A 14,379-nucleotide genomic window follows, 5' to 3' on the forward strand; every position below is an offset into this window, starting at 1 on the left:
CGAATTAGGGATGTTTTTGTTATTATTTCAGTGAATAGGCCTTCTAATCCTTCTCTCTTTCCACACCTTCAGAACTCCTAAGACCAGTATGTTGGTCATTTGGTAGTAGCAGATAAATCTCCAACAATGTTTTTAATTTTTCTAATTTCATCCTCTTTTTTATGGTCTTACTGAAATATTTCTAAAGATTTGTCCTCTGGTTTGGGTATTCTTTATTCTGCCTCACCAAGTCTGTTGTTGAGGCTTTCCACTGCATTTTTTATTTGACACATTGAATTCGTTTCTAGTATTTCAGTTTGATTTCTCTTCAAAATATCAATTTCATGGGAAAATTTTTTATCAGTGTCATGAATGGATTTCTTTAACTCATCAATTTTCTTATTGCTTCTGATAATTCTATGATATTTCTTTTGAATTCCCTTTCAGGGATTTCATCAATCTCCTTATCTTCACATTTTAATATTGAAGTGTTGCTGTGTTCCTTTGTGGGAGTCATGTTGCTGTCCTTGTTCTTGTTTCTTGTATTTCTGCATTTACTTTTGGATAGTTATGGAAACACTTGTTGGTTTTCTCCACCAATGGGTTTTATCTTTGAGCTATGCCTCTGTGGCTTGGTGGAATATCTGCTCCCTCAATGAATACCTAGATGTGTGTGCTGGGTGGAGCCAAGGAATTCTGGTCAGTGCTCAAGGGTAGGGCAAGAATTCAGGGTGACACCCAAGTTTGGCATGGTAAATTTCCCCTATCGTCAGCAGGAGGGAAGGTATAATTACATCTGTTGACTTAATCACCACCTCACCTCCTTTCTTCCAAGGTGATCAATTCCTGGGGTTAGCCATCAGTGGGTACAACTCTCACCCTCACTGGCACATGAACCACACAAAGGATCTGTACAGTCCTCATTGTGAGAACAGAACCTTCATCAATGACCCACTCCAAGCAGTCAGGGAGCTCTGAACCTCTAACACCAGAAATAGTGATTTCCCAGAGACCCAGCTACACTTCATGCCTTACTGAGCAGTTACTGGATTTCCACACAGTGTACAAGATCCCCACTGTCACAGGGAATGGAGGCTCCCCTCTCTGTCCCACAAGCTTGCCTGTCCACAGAGACAGCAGAACTCTTTCCAGAGCCAGCTGTTGGAGGGTCCTCTGCCTTGGCAGTTTGGGCCCCAGAGCTTGTTAAGAAGATGGGGACACTTCACAATCCTAAATGGGCTCTCGGCACCCTGTCAACTCTCCCAGCCAGACTCAAAGGCAATGGGATTCTCCCACTGCTAAAATCTCCTGGTTAAGTCCAAGAGCCACAATATCCTCTACTTGTGCCAAGATGGCACCTTCTCCCCTTCAGTTGCTTGGTGCCCTTGTGAGGGGATGGGGAGAAAGAAAAGTGCTTTTCCTTCACTGGACTGGGGGGATGAGTACCAAGCCTCCCACTGGGGCTCTAGGTTGGACCCAAAGACAGTGCAGTCCACAAGGGTGTCCCTCAGGCAACACCACCAGTGGCACCAGCTGCCACAGTCTGTTCTCATTTCACTCTCAGAACCTGGCTTCTCCTCCAGCCTCCAGCTGCAGGAGTTATGGATGTTGTCCTACACACTTCAGTGCATCTGCACTTTCCACAGTGCTCCATGCCATTCCTCTTTATTCTGTAGAATTTCCACTGTGAACTTCTCTCCAACTCTCCCTTGGAAATACATTTCCTCCTCTTTTTTCTGCTATCTTCCTTTGGTCAGCATCAGCATGTCTTTTCCCTATTCAACCAGCTGAGAATCTCCCTACTTTAGTTGGTCTTTCTTAAGACAAAGGTTTTCCTTCTTATTGGGGCAATTAACGTATTGTGAGCCCTCAAATAAATTTATACATCATTGAATAAATATTTTCCAAGTGAGTGAATGAAGGCATTAGGCATGTGTATGTGTGTGCATGTGTATGTAGTATGTATGCGGATTGGAAACCACTACCTGTATAGCCAGCAGAACAGAATGTGTCCCGAACAGAAAGTACCATCCATAACAATTCATCAAAGAATTAGAAGAAACAAAAACACTCAAATATCACAAACTCTGAGCTAAATATAGCTTCCATTTTCTTATAATGATTTCAGAATTTCCTAAACAAATTTTATTTATTAAAATAATACCTGTTGGCTTTGGAAAGTTTTCATCAAGCCACGCTATTCAATGCATAAGCAAACGAATCCAGGCTTAACCATTATACTATTTCTGAAAAATAAAGTAATCATAATTATAAATATGGGAAAATATTGGCAAATTTTCAAATATAAGGAGAAAAAATGTTTATATTGTTACTAAAACATTTGAATTACTAATAGATGCATTTTTTTTTTTTTTTTGACAGGCAGAGTGGACAGTGAGAGAGAGAGACAGAGAGAGAAAGGTCTTCCTTTGCCGCTGGTTCACCCTCCAATGGCCGCCGCTGCAGCCGGCGCACCGCGCTGATCCTGGCAGGAGCCAGGAGCCAGGTGCTTTTCCTGGTCTCCCATGGGGTGCAGGGCCCAAGCACCTGGGCCATCCTCCACTGCACTCCCTGGCCATAGCAGAGAGCTGGCCTGGAAGAGGGGCAACCGGGACAGAATCCGGCGCCCCAACCGGGACTAGAACCCGGTGTGCCGGCGCCGCAAGGTGGAGGATTAGCCTATTGAGCCACGGCGCCGGCTAATAGATGCATTTTTAAGAGTGTTGACATTTTGGTTAATTTTGGAATGGTCCTTAATGGAATGGTTCTTTTTTTTTTTTTTTTTTTTTCATTCTGGCTAGGTTGGCAGGCCAATTTAGAGATCCCAGTTGCAGACACACAAAAGCCATTATAACCCAAGACTGAGAATTCCCAGTGAGGGATCCTTTCATGGCCACAACTGGTAGCAGCTTCTATTTCCTGTCTCCTCAGCTGAGACTCTGTAATGAGGTAAAGAATACACTAAATGAAAAGCACACAATTCTTGAGACCAGGTGTCTATGATTCCAACCCTAGTTTCTTTATTTATTCTTCCATTTAATAAATATTTGTCTTCTCTAAATGGATACAAGCTACTTTCTTAGGAGCTATCAAAACAGAGACCAGTGATTGTCTGAGATAACCCAATATCCCAGCAGCCTGCCTCATTCCTCATTAGGTCCTTCCCTGTGGAGTAGTGGTGGGGAAGGCTTTTATTTCAAAAACCACATCAGTACACTCTATAGATTAGTTTCTCACCAAGAGGAAGGAGGGGGAAAGAGGGTTCTCTGCATTTCTGGGTCACTGAGCAATAACTATATAAGTGTGTTTCTACTCAGGTCTTTGAATATGGCAGTGACAGATGGGTAAGTCAGGGCCCTGCCCATTCTGCTTGGCTCTGATAATTCTGAGCTGTGTTGAGAAAACTGCCCCAAGGACTTTTCTGGTTTCTAACTGGGGCAAGGCCATCTGGAAATGCTAAGGGAATCAGTCCCTCCCAGAGTAGCACTCATTGATAATGGAGGAGAATAAATGACCATTCGGAACCCTTGGGTTTGATAATCCTGAGAGAAGTTCCTCGCAGTGGCCCAGAGGTCAGGAGTGATCTGTGTTCTGATGCTGCTGTACTCTCTTGGCTTCCTTCCCTCCCTTTCCCATCTCACTTCCTCACTGACTTGTTGGTGATTACAGAAAGCACCTTCCAAATGAAACAGCCCTCCTTAAATCTTTGCCTCAGCATGTTTCTGGGGGACCCAACCTAAAACAAAAGCTTCATGTCTTCAGTCACTTCCTTCATAAGACAAAAACACATGTGTAAAAACTTGCTTTGCTTCCCCCCAAATATGGCTTTCACGCCACCCACCCACAGTAGCTCAGCCTCTACTGCAGCCTGTGAAAACTGACCTGCAAGCCCTCCCCCTCCTACACCACAGGCCTGCAGTTGGGGAGAAATTTAGGAATTAGAAAAGAAATTTCCATTTGGTGCCATTCATGTCAACTAATGTGAAGAAATTTTAGAATACAGTCTGAGCATACAAAGCTGGGACTGTTCTCAAAGAATGATGTCAAAGATATGTTATTAAGGAGAAATGTACACTTGCCCTAAATACTAAACACACCATTTTGCAGAGGAAATAATTAGGATGATAGGAGGCCAGCAGGAGATGTTTTCAGAAAGCCTTCAGGATCTACCTGAGACTTCATCTTGTGAGCTGAAAAAAAAAATTAAAAATAAAAAAATAAATAGAAGAGGCAAAAGCCATGAGACTTAGAAGGTACAGAAGGCCCCTCATTTTTAAAATTTGCTCAACACAGGAAAGAATAAAAGGACTTCATTATTCTGGCTGGGTTGCTGAATTACTAGGATTGGTGGAAGTAGGAAGAGGACAGACATGATGTTGGAAACACATATGGGAAAGATCTTTGACAGGGTAGGTGGACCAAATACAGAGAAAGTGAACAAGAAAGCATACCTTGACCCTGAAGGTCAAGGTAGTGAGGCTTTCCATTTGCACAGTGCCAAAGCTTCACAATGCACCAACCTTTCCCCTGACTCAGTCAGCATGCTTTGAGAACAATTGCATGAGCTCTTCAATAAAAACACTCATGAAACTCTTTATTCTCTTGGAAGCTGGCTGAGCAGACATTACAGTCAGGCACACTGAACTGTTGGATGGAAGAGAAGATCTACCTCTGACAGCCATCAGCTTTGGAAACAGCCAGTTCAAGTGTAGCCCAAGGGAGCTGGACACCCATGCAAGAAAGGAAGGCTTCCCAAGCTGAATGAATAGCTCCCGTGTTGTGGTTACCCCTGCTCAGTTCAAGGATTTCAGGATGAGGACTTTCCAACCCATGTGCCTCCCCATTCGACCCCCAACACAAACATGAATGTATACTTTCTTGAGTTAGTTTTCAAGGAGGCTTGAGTTCTAACTGAAAGGGGCATTGTGGAGGATGGCAGTGTGATGCTGTGTAAATGAAGGGTGCTGGGGTGAACAGAGAGGAAGGAGGGTTGGCATGGTATCTTCTGCTCACCTATCCTTTGTCCTCACAGCACCAGTCTGATGGGCAATGCCCTTGAACTCAATGAGAGTATGTAATTCGAATATAAAGAGATTCAAGTATAGGAGATGTTAGGAGACACAGGGCCCAACTTATGTACTCTGAACCCCAGGTGAGAAGCACAACACAGATTTGTGGGGGTAGGCCTTTCCTGTCTCTGTGAGTGGCCTTCCTAGCCCACTGTGGTATAACTCCATCCACCTTAAGGTTCATGGAGGGTAGCATGGGGGGACTACATATGACTAACAAGCTGAGCTGTTCTCTTTCTAAAGAAATAGCCAAGGCTGGTGAAGAAACTTGCAGACAGCTTAAGTGACTAAATCCTAGGTGAATGGGTTCCAATGTGGACTTGTACATATTATAGAGAATCAAGTGAGGGGACGGTGTGGATTCCTGAATGAGCAAGCAAGAGGTTTTGAGCTGGTGAAGTTTAGGTAGTAGCATCCATGTGCCATCATTTACAAGACTTAGGGCTTTTAGATTGTACAAGTAATTAGGCACTGGAAATATGGTGCATATGTAGACATAATAGAGCTTGGTACAGGGTCTACATTAGTAAGCCGATTCTACAAAGTGCCCCTGGGGAAAACTAATAAGTATGGAACAGATATTATAGGCTTTGAAACATTTTCTAACTCTTAGAGACCTATGAGAATAGAATATATCTATAAAAGAAAAGAAAGGGATGAAATCAGAAATAGGAGTCAAGCTATATGAAGTTTCTGGGGGTTTTAAAACTTACTATTAATGGGGGATGGGCATTGGCACAGCAATTGAGACACATCTTTGGATACCCACATTCCATATTGAAGTTTTCTGGTTTAAGTCCAGGCTCTTTTTCCAAACTAGCTTGCTGCTAAGGTACATATTGGTAGACACCAGATCATGGCTCAAGTATTTGGGTCCCTGCCAACTATAAGGGAGACCAGGATTGATTTTCTGGCTTCTGGTTTCTGGCCAGATTGACCCTGGCTGTTATGTGCATTTGGGACAAGAACCAGCAGATAGAGGATCTCTCTCTCTCTCTCTCTCTCTCTCTCTCTCTCCCTTTCAAATAAAAATAAATAAAATTTTAAGACTTACATTAGGGAAGCAGCTTTACCAACTACTCATTAGAAAAATGCATAATTCTAGAGGCAAATAGAAAGGAAAAGAATTAAAATCCACTTTCACTGGTCTTACCTCTCATTCTTGCTTTTGCTCAAACATCTACTTAACTCCCATAGAAGGGTGTTTGAACTACGGATGTCTGTACTTGAGTTTGCTGTCCTTATTTTGGTAGGGCTAATGAAGATGCACCACTAAAGGAAAAATGGATGGAGGGAAAAAAAAAACACTGTAAAAGGGGGGGAAATGCAGTGGCTCTCCCAGGACTGGCTTGCATTTGAATAAGACAAATTTGACAATTAGCTACAAGTATGTAACCTATAAATCTCAAGAAATGAAAATCATGCCCCACCACCATACCCAACACCTCCCATTTATCCAGTACACCAGTGAAGCACTTTTTAAAAATTTCTTTTTTCCGGCGGGCGCCGTGGCTCAATAGGCTAATCCTCCGCCTTGTGGCGCCGGCACACTGGGTTCTAGTCCCGGTCGGGGCGCCGGATTCTGTCCCGGTTGCCCCTCTTCCAGGCCAGCTCTCTGCTGTGGCCAGGGAGTGCAGTGGAGGATGGCCCAAGTGCTTGGGCCCTGCACCCCATGGGAGACCAGGATAAGTACCTAGCTCCTGCCATCGGATCAGCGCGGTGCGCCGGCCGCGGCGGCCATTGGAGGGTGAACCAATGGCAAAGGAAGACCTTTCTCTCTGTCTCTCTCTCTCACTGTCCACTCTGCCTGTCAAAAAAAAAAAAAAAATAAAATAAAATTCTTTTTTCAATTTGTTGTATCTAGAAGGCTACAGGAACGATCATTGGACTGAATTGAAGACAATTTCATCAAACAACGAACAAAACAGCCATTGAGCAGTGTCTTCCACAACAGCCACAGGTCCTTTTTCCACCTGCTGAAAAAAATCATTATTTCAGCAACTGGATTGCCTAGATAGATCATTCATTTCATGAACTGGTAGACATTATGTTCAAACTTATTTTTCAAGCTACTTATTAAAGATTTTGATTCATTCTATGAGACATAAAAGCCAAAATATGAGAAGTCTGCAGGCCCAACACCTTGTTCTACTTGGTAACTGATGAATTTGGTGATCTGTTTATGTTTCAGAGGCTTCATCTGGGTGAGCTGGAGGTTCCAAGATGCCTTTGAATCTCAAATTGTTTGCAGCTTCAATTCTGGTAGTGAAGGGAATAAGTGCATTTGAAAACTCATCAAACACATTTTGCACCTTCATAGGAAAATTTCAGAGAGCTAAGGTCTTCTTATGGTAAAACCCACTTCTCAGTAGGAGAGATTGAATAGCATGACAACTTCCTCAGTCAGCTTGATCTGAATCAAACTATGGAGGGAAAATGGAGAGAGAACCTCAAAGACTATACAAGCAAGAAAACTTTCTGATGTTAAGAATCCTGTAATATATTTTCAAAATAAAAAATTCCTGAGAGCTTCCAAGATGGTGGAGTAGGGAAGGAGCTTACTGCTCTAGTCTAGGAGAAGACAATTTTTTTAAATGTGGAGAGTGCAGTCTCAAGGAAGAACTATGGAGAAAATGAGAAAATGGCAGAGGAAACTCTACACAAATTAGAGGGACACGGTGGACCTATGAGAAGGCATGGCTGCCCACAATTCAGGACCCCAGTAGCTGAGAGCCTTCACACCAGTGCTTGAAGCCCTGTGGGGAATAGCATACTTGCCAAGCTAGAGGAGGAAAAAAAAGGAGGGACACATTTCTCTCTCTCCTGATCACTTTAAACAGCATCCTGTAACAAGCTGATAGAGCTGGAGCCATTTTGAACACATGTATTAGCTGGGCCAGCTCCTATCCACACCAAGCAACTAGCCAAGTGGAGACTCCTGAATCTGGTGAGGAGTACTAGCAGGGTGCTGGCTGCTCATGATTATGGGAGCCTTGTGCGCTGGTACTGTGGAAAAAAAAAAAAAACTGAGGCTGTGTTGGAGGACTTACAGCATGGCTGGGACTTTGGGCAGTCATGGTGGGACACTCCATATGCTCAGGTATGGGACATTGCTGGGGAATCTGAGCTTACACTGAGGACTGCACAGATCCTTTCTGTGGTACTTGTGGCAGAGCAGACAAATACTATACCCACTGGGGCTAGCGCTCAGGTGCTGGTCTGCTTGAGGAGAGAAGAATAAACCTTCTGATTAAAAAAAAAAAAAGGAGATTTACTGCACCCTGGAGACCTGAACAAAGCTCCTTGGCCACACCCAACACATGCCTCTAGAAATTCACTGAGAGCAGACTCTCCACTTATATACAGAGACATAGGAAAAGATAAAAGCCACAACAGTGAAAAAACAAAAAAGAAACCAACAAGTATCTCAATAAATGCCAAATAACAAATACACCAATTCAAGAAACAAGAATAAGGAGGACAACATGAAGTCCCCAAAAGAACACTTCAATACTAGATTGTCAAGATGATGAGACTGAAGAAATGCCAGAAATGGAATTCAAAAAAGTGATCATAAGATTACATATGTAATCAGAAACAAATGCATGAACAACTGAAATCCATACATGACATGAAAGAAATTTCATCCATGAAACTGAGATCTTAAAGAGAAATCAAAATGAAATGAAGAACTCAATAGAACAAATTAAAAAATGCAAAGGAGGGACCAGTACTGTGGCGCAGCAGGCACTGAAGCACAGGCATCCCATATGGGCACCAGTTCTAGTCCCAGATGCTCCTCTTCTGATACAGCTCTCTGTTATGGCCTGGGAAAGCAGTAGAAGATGGCCCAAGTCCTTGGGCCCCTGCACCCATGTGGGAGACTCAGAAGAAGCTTCTGGCTCCTGGCTTCAGATTGGTGAACCTCTGGCCATTGTGACCATCTTGGGAGTGAACCAGCAGATGGAAGACCTCTCTCTCTGTCTCTACCTTTCTCTGTAACTCTGTCTTTCAAATAAATAAAATAAATCTTAAAAATATGCAGAGGAAAGTGTTAACAACAGAATCAGTGAAGCAGAAGAAAAAATATCCAACTTAGAAGACAAAGCACAGGAAATTATACAATCAAATCAAAAACAAGAAGATGACATTGGAAAACTAAAAAGCACTGTTGGGATTGTACAGGATACTGTAAAATGACATACAGGTTCTAGGATTTCCTGAAGGCATGGAAAGAAAGAAGGGATTAGAAGGTCTTTTTAGTGAAATAATAACACAAAACATCCCTAATTTGGAGAAAGAAAGGGACATCCGAGTACAGAAAGCACATAGAACTCCTAATAGACATGACCAGAAAAGATCTTCACTATGATACATTGTGATCAAACTCAATACAATAAAACATGAAGAAAATATTCTAAAATGCACATGAGAGAAATGCCAGACTACTTTCAGGGGATCTCCAATTGGACTCACAGTGGACTTCTCATCAGAAACTCTACAGGCTAGGGAAAAAGGCAAGATATATTCTAAGTCTTAAGAGAAAAAAGCTGTCAGCCCAGAATACTATACCCTGCAAAGCACTCATTTATGAATGAAAGTGAAATAAAGGCCTCCCATAACAAACAGAAATTGAAAAGGATTTGTCACCATCCGTCCAGCCCTACAAAAGATGCTTAATGATGTGCTGTACACAGAAACACAGAAATACAGAAACATGATCATCACTATTAAAGAAGATAAAAGTAAAACTTAAAGGAAATTCAAAGTAAAAAATAGGAATATTGTCAGAAAAGTGGCAAGACAAAGTCATTATTTATCAATAATCACCTTGAATGTAAATAGCCTCTACTCTCCAGTTAAAAGACACAGACTGGCTGAGTGGATTAAAAAGCAAAACCAATCTATTTGCTGCCTACAGGAAACACATCTCACCAACAAAGATGCATGTAGATGGAAAGTGAAAGGATGGAAAAAGATATTCCATGCTAACAGAATCCAAAAAAGAGCTGGTGTAGTCATCCTAATATCCGACAAAATAGACTTTAACACAAAAACTGTTAAAAGAGACAAAGAAAGGCACTATGTAATGATTAAGGATCAATTCAACAGGAAGATGTCACTATTATAAATGTATATGGACATAATTACATGGCACCTAGCTGTTTAAAAGAAATGTCAAGGAATCTAAAGGGAGACATAGAACTCAAATACAATAGTAATGGGAGATTTCAATACCCCACTTTCAGCAATGGACACAGATCAACCAGACAGAAAATCAGCAAGGAAACATCAGAGTTAACTGACACTGTAGACCAAATGTACCCAATGGATATCTACAGAACTTTCCATCCTTCAGTAGCAGAATGCACATTCTTCTCAGCAGTGCATAGAATTTTCTCTACGACTGACCATATATTGGGCCATAAAGCAAGTCTCTGCAAATTAAGAAAAAAATTGAAATCATACCATGCATCTTCTCAGACCACAATGGAATGAAGCAGGAAATCAGCAACCCAAAAATCTCTAGGACATATGCAAACATATGGAGACTTAACAACATGCTCCAGAATGAACAGTGGGTCATAGAAGAAATCAAAAGAGAAATCAAAAAATTTCTGGAAACAAATGAAGGTGAAAATACAACATATCAAAACTTATGCATACAGCAATAGCAGTGTTGAGGAAAGTGTATGGCAAAAGACACCTACATAAGGAAATTGGAAAGGCACCAAATAAATGAGCTATCAGTGCATCACAAGGATCTAAAAAAATAACAGCAAACCCACTCAACTAGTAGGAGGAAATAAATAATTAGAATTAGAGAAGAAATCAACAAAATTGAAACAAAAAAAATACAAAAAATCGGCAAAACAAAGAACTGTTTTTTGAAAAAAATTGACACACCATTGACCCAACTAAACCAAAATAAAAAAGATGAGAGAACACCCAAATCAATGAAATTAGAGATGAAAAAGTAAATGTAACAACATCACCACAGAAATAAAAAGAATCATCAGAAATTACTGCAAAGAGCTGTATGCCAACAAACTGGGAAATCTAGAAGAAATGGATAGATTCCTGAACACATACAACTTACCTAAATTGTGCCATGAAAACATAGAAACCTTAAAAACACCCATAACCAAGATGGAAATTGAATCAGTAATAAAGACTCTTCCAAGAAAGAAAAGCCCAGGACTGGATGGCTTCACTGTTGGCTCTACCAGACATTTAAAGAAGAAGAACTAGCTCCAATTCTCAAGTTATTCAAAACAATTGAAAAGAAGACAATCCTCCAAAATTCTTTCTATGAAGCCAGCACAACCTTAATTCATAAACCTGAAAAAAACAGAACAGTGAAAGAGAATTACACACCAATTTCCCTGATGAACATAGATGCAAAAATTCTCAAGAAAATTCTAGCCAATCAAATCCAACAACACATCAAAAAGATCATCCATGCAGATCAAGTGGGATTTATCCCTGGTATGCAGGGGTGGTTCAACATTCACAAATCAATGTTATACATCACAGTATCAAACTGCAGAACAAAAACCATATGATTATCTCAATAGATGCAGAGAAAGCATTTGATAAAATATAACACCCTAAGCAATTTGGGAATAGAAGGAACATTCCTCAACACAATCCAAGCAACATATGACAAACACACAGCCAGCATCCTTTTGAATGGGGAAAATTCAGAAGCATTCCCACTGAGTTCTGGTACCAGACAAAGATGCCCATTCTCACCATTGCTATTCAATATAGTCCTGTAAGTCTTAGAGTCATTAGGAAAGAAAATAAATCAAAGTGATACAAATTGGGAAGGAGGAAGTCAAACTATCCCTATTTGCAAATGGCATGATTCTATATATAGGGGATGTAAAAGACTCCAGCAAGAGACTATTAGAACTCATAGAAAAGTTGGGTAAAGTAGCAGGATATAATATCAATACACAAATATTGACAGCTTTTGTTTACTCAGACAATGCCTAGCCTGAGATTGAGCTTCTAAGATCAATCCCATTCACAACAGCTACAAAAACAAAAAAAATACCTTTGAATAAATTTAATCAAGGATGTCAAAGATCTCTATGATGAGAATTACAAAACATTAAAGAAAGAAATAGAAAATACAAAAATTGGAAAAATCTTCCATGTTCATGGATTGGAAGAATCAATATCATCAAAATGTCCATTATTCTGAAAGCAATTCGCAGATTCAATGCAATACCAATCAAAATGCCAAAGGCAGTCTTCTCAGATCTAGAAAAAAATGATTCTGAAATTCATAGGGAAACATAGGAGACCTTGAATAGCTAAAGCAATCTTATACAATAGAAACAAAGCTGGAGGCATCACAGTACCAGATTTCAAGACATGCTAGAAGGCAGCTATAATCAAAACAGCCTGGGACTGGTACAAAAACAGATGGATAGATCAATGAAACAGAATAGAAACACCAGAAATCAATCCAAGCATCTACAAACAACTTATATTTGAGCAAGGAGCTAGAACCAATCCCTGTAGCGAGGACAGTCTCTTCAACAAATGGTGTTGGGAAAACTGATATCTACATGCAAAAATATGCAGCAAGACCCTTACCTTACACCTTACACAAAAATCCACTCAAAATGGATTAAAAATCTATATCTATGACCCAATACCATCAAATTATTAGAGAACATTGGGAAAACTCTGCAAAACTTTGGCACAGGCAAAGAATTCTTGGAAAAGACCCCAGAGACACAGGCAGTCAAAGCCAAAATTAACAAATGGGATTACATCAAACTGAGAAGTTTCTGTACCACAAAAGAAGCAGTCAGGAAAGTGAAGAGGTAACTGACAGAATGGGCGAAATTATTTGCAAACTATGCAATTGATAAATGATTAATAATCAGAATCTAAAAATAGATCAAGAAACTCCACAATATCAAAACAAACAACCAAGTTAAGAGATTGGCAAAGGACTTAAACAGGCATTTTTCAAAAGAGGAAATCCAAGTGGACAAAAGACATGTGAAAAAATGTTCAGGATCACTAGCTGTCAGGGAAATGCAAATCAAAACCACAATAAGGTTTCACATCATCTCAGAATGGCTTTCATACAGAAATCAACAAACAACAAATCTGGTGAGGATGTGGGGAAAAGGGTGGCCTAATCCACTGTTGGTGGGACTGTAAACTGGTAAAGCCTCTACAAAAGTCAGTATGCAGATACTTCAAAAATCTGAACACAAACCTACCATATGACCCAGGCATCCCACTCCTGGAAATTTAGGGAAATAAAATCAGTAAACAAAAGAGTTATTTGCACCCATATGTTTATTGCAGTTCAGTTCACAATACCAAAGACATGGAATCAACCTAAATGCCCATCAACCAAAGAATGGATAAAGAAATTATGGACTATATATACTATGGAATGCTACACAGAGGTAAAAAATAAAAAACATAATCCAGTCATTTGCAATAAAATGGATGAACTTGGAAAACATTATACTTAGTGAAATAAGGCAGTCCCAAAGGGGCAAATTTCATGTTCTCCCTGATCTGTGAAAACAAATAAAGCACCTAAAATTAAATCCGTAGAAATGAAGTTGACACTTTGAAAAGGGATGAATTGAGTTGCCTTCGCCTTGACTATTGAGGAACAGTTTCACTTTTTTGTTCTTTTGTTTATATAATATATATATATATATATATATATATTTGTTGAACACTTTATTTAACATAGTTAATCATATGCATATAAAGTCAATTAAGGATGGATCTCAGTAAAAAAATAAGAGTGGGAGTAGGAGACAGGAGGAAGTTTTAACTCTAAAGCTGTATAGTTCTGCATACATTCCTATGGAAGTACTTCTAAAAACTTTACACTTTAAAAACTTATTTCTAAAAACTGTACATTTGAAAAAACTTGTCATGGGACCCCAAATCCCATTAAGCTGGGTGGTAAAACTGTCATCTTAAGTATTAAAGTGAAATTATAGGATTAATTTTTAAAGTGATCATATAAATAGAATCAACTGTCTGGTAATAATAATAAATAGAATTAAAAAGGAGAGAATGTTCCAACATGGGAAGAACTCCACATAGCAGACTCATAGAATGGCAATCACTTTAAGTAACACTCTGACCTCAGACTCAGCCCTTAAGACTTTCTGGTCTGGCTGAAAAGCCCATGAGAGCATTTCAGGCATGGAAAGCCAAGACACTGTGGCAAAAAATGTTCTACATGAAGGCTTTCTGTGACAGAGACCCCAGTGGAAAGAAGGGGCCATCAAAGAAGGATGTACTTTTCTCTAAAGGAAGGTGAAAACTT

The 14,379-nt window shown here is 40.2% G+C and overlaps 1 long non-coding RNA gene across 1 annotated transcript in view; it reads right to left on the reverse strand.

Annotated features, from left to right (window-relative positions):
- Nucleotides 1-2,782: 2,782 nt before the first annotated feature.
- LOC138850408 (uncharacterized) overlaps nucleotides 2,783-14,379 on the reverse strand; it is a 31,615-nt gene continuing 20,018 nt past the window's right edge. Inside the window, exons 2-3 of the long non-coding RNA XR_011390139.1 lie at nucleotides 6,202-6,320; nucleotides 2,783-4,169 (exon numbers count right to left, since the gene is read on the reverse strand). This is a non-coding gene — a long non-coding RNA (uncharacterized lncRNA). The remainder of the gene's footprint in view (nucleotides 4,170-6,201; nucleotides 6,321-14,379) is intronic.

Source organism: Oryctolagus cuniculus, chromosome 7 (assembly GCF_964237555.1).
Source record: "Oryctolagus cuniculus chromosome 7, mOryCun1.1, whole genome shotgun sequence".
Classification (NCBI taxonomy): domain Eukaryota; kingdom Metazoa; phylum Chordata; class Mammalia; order Lagomorpha; family Leporidae; genus Oryctolagus; species Oryctolagus cuniculus.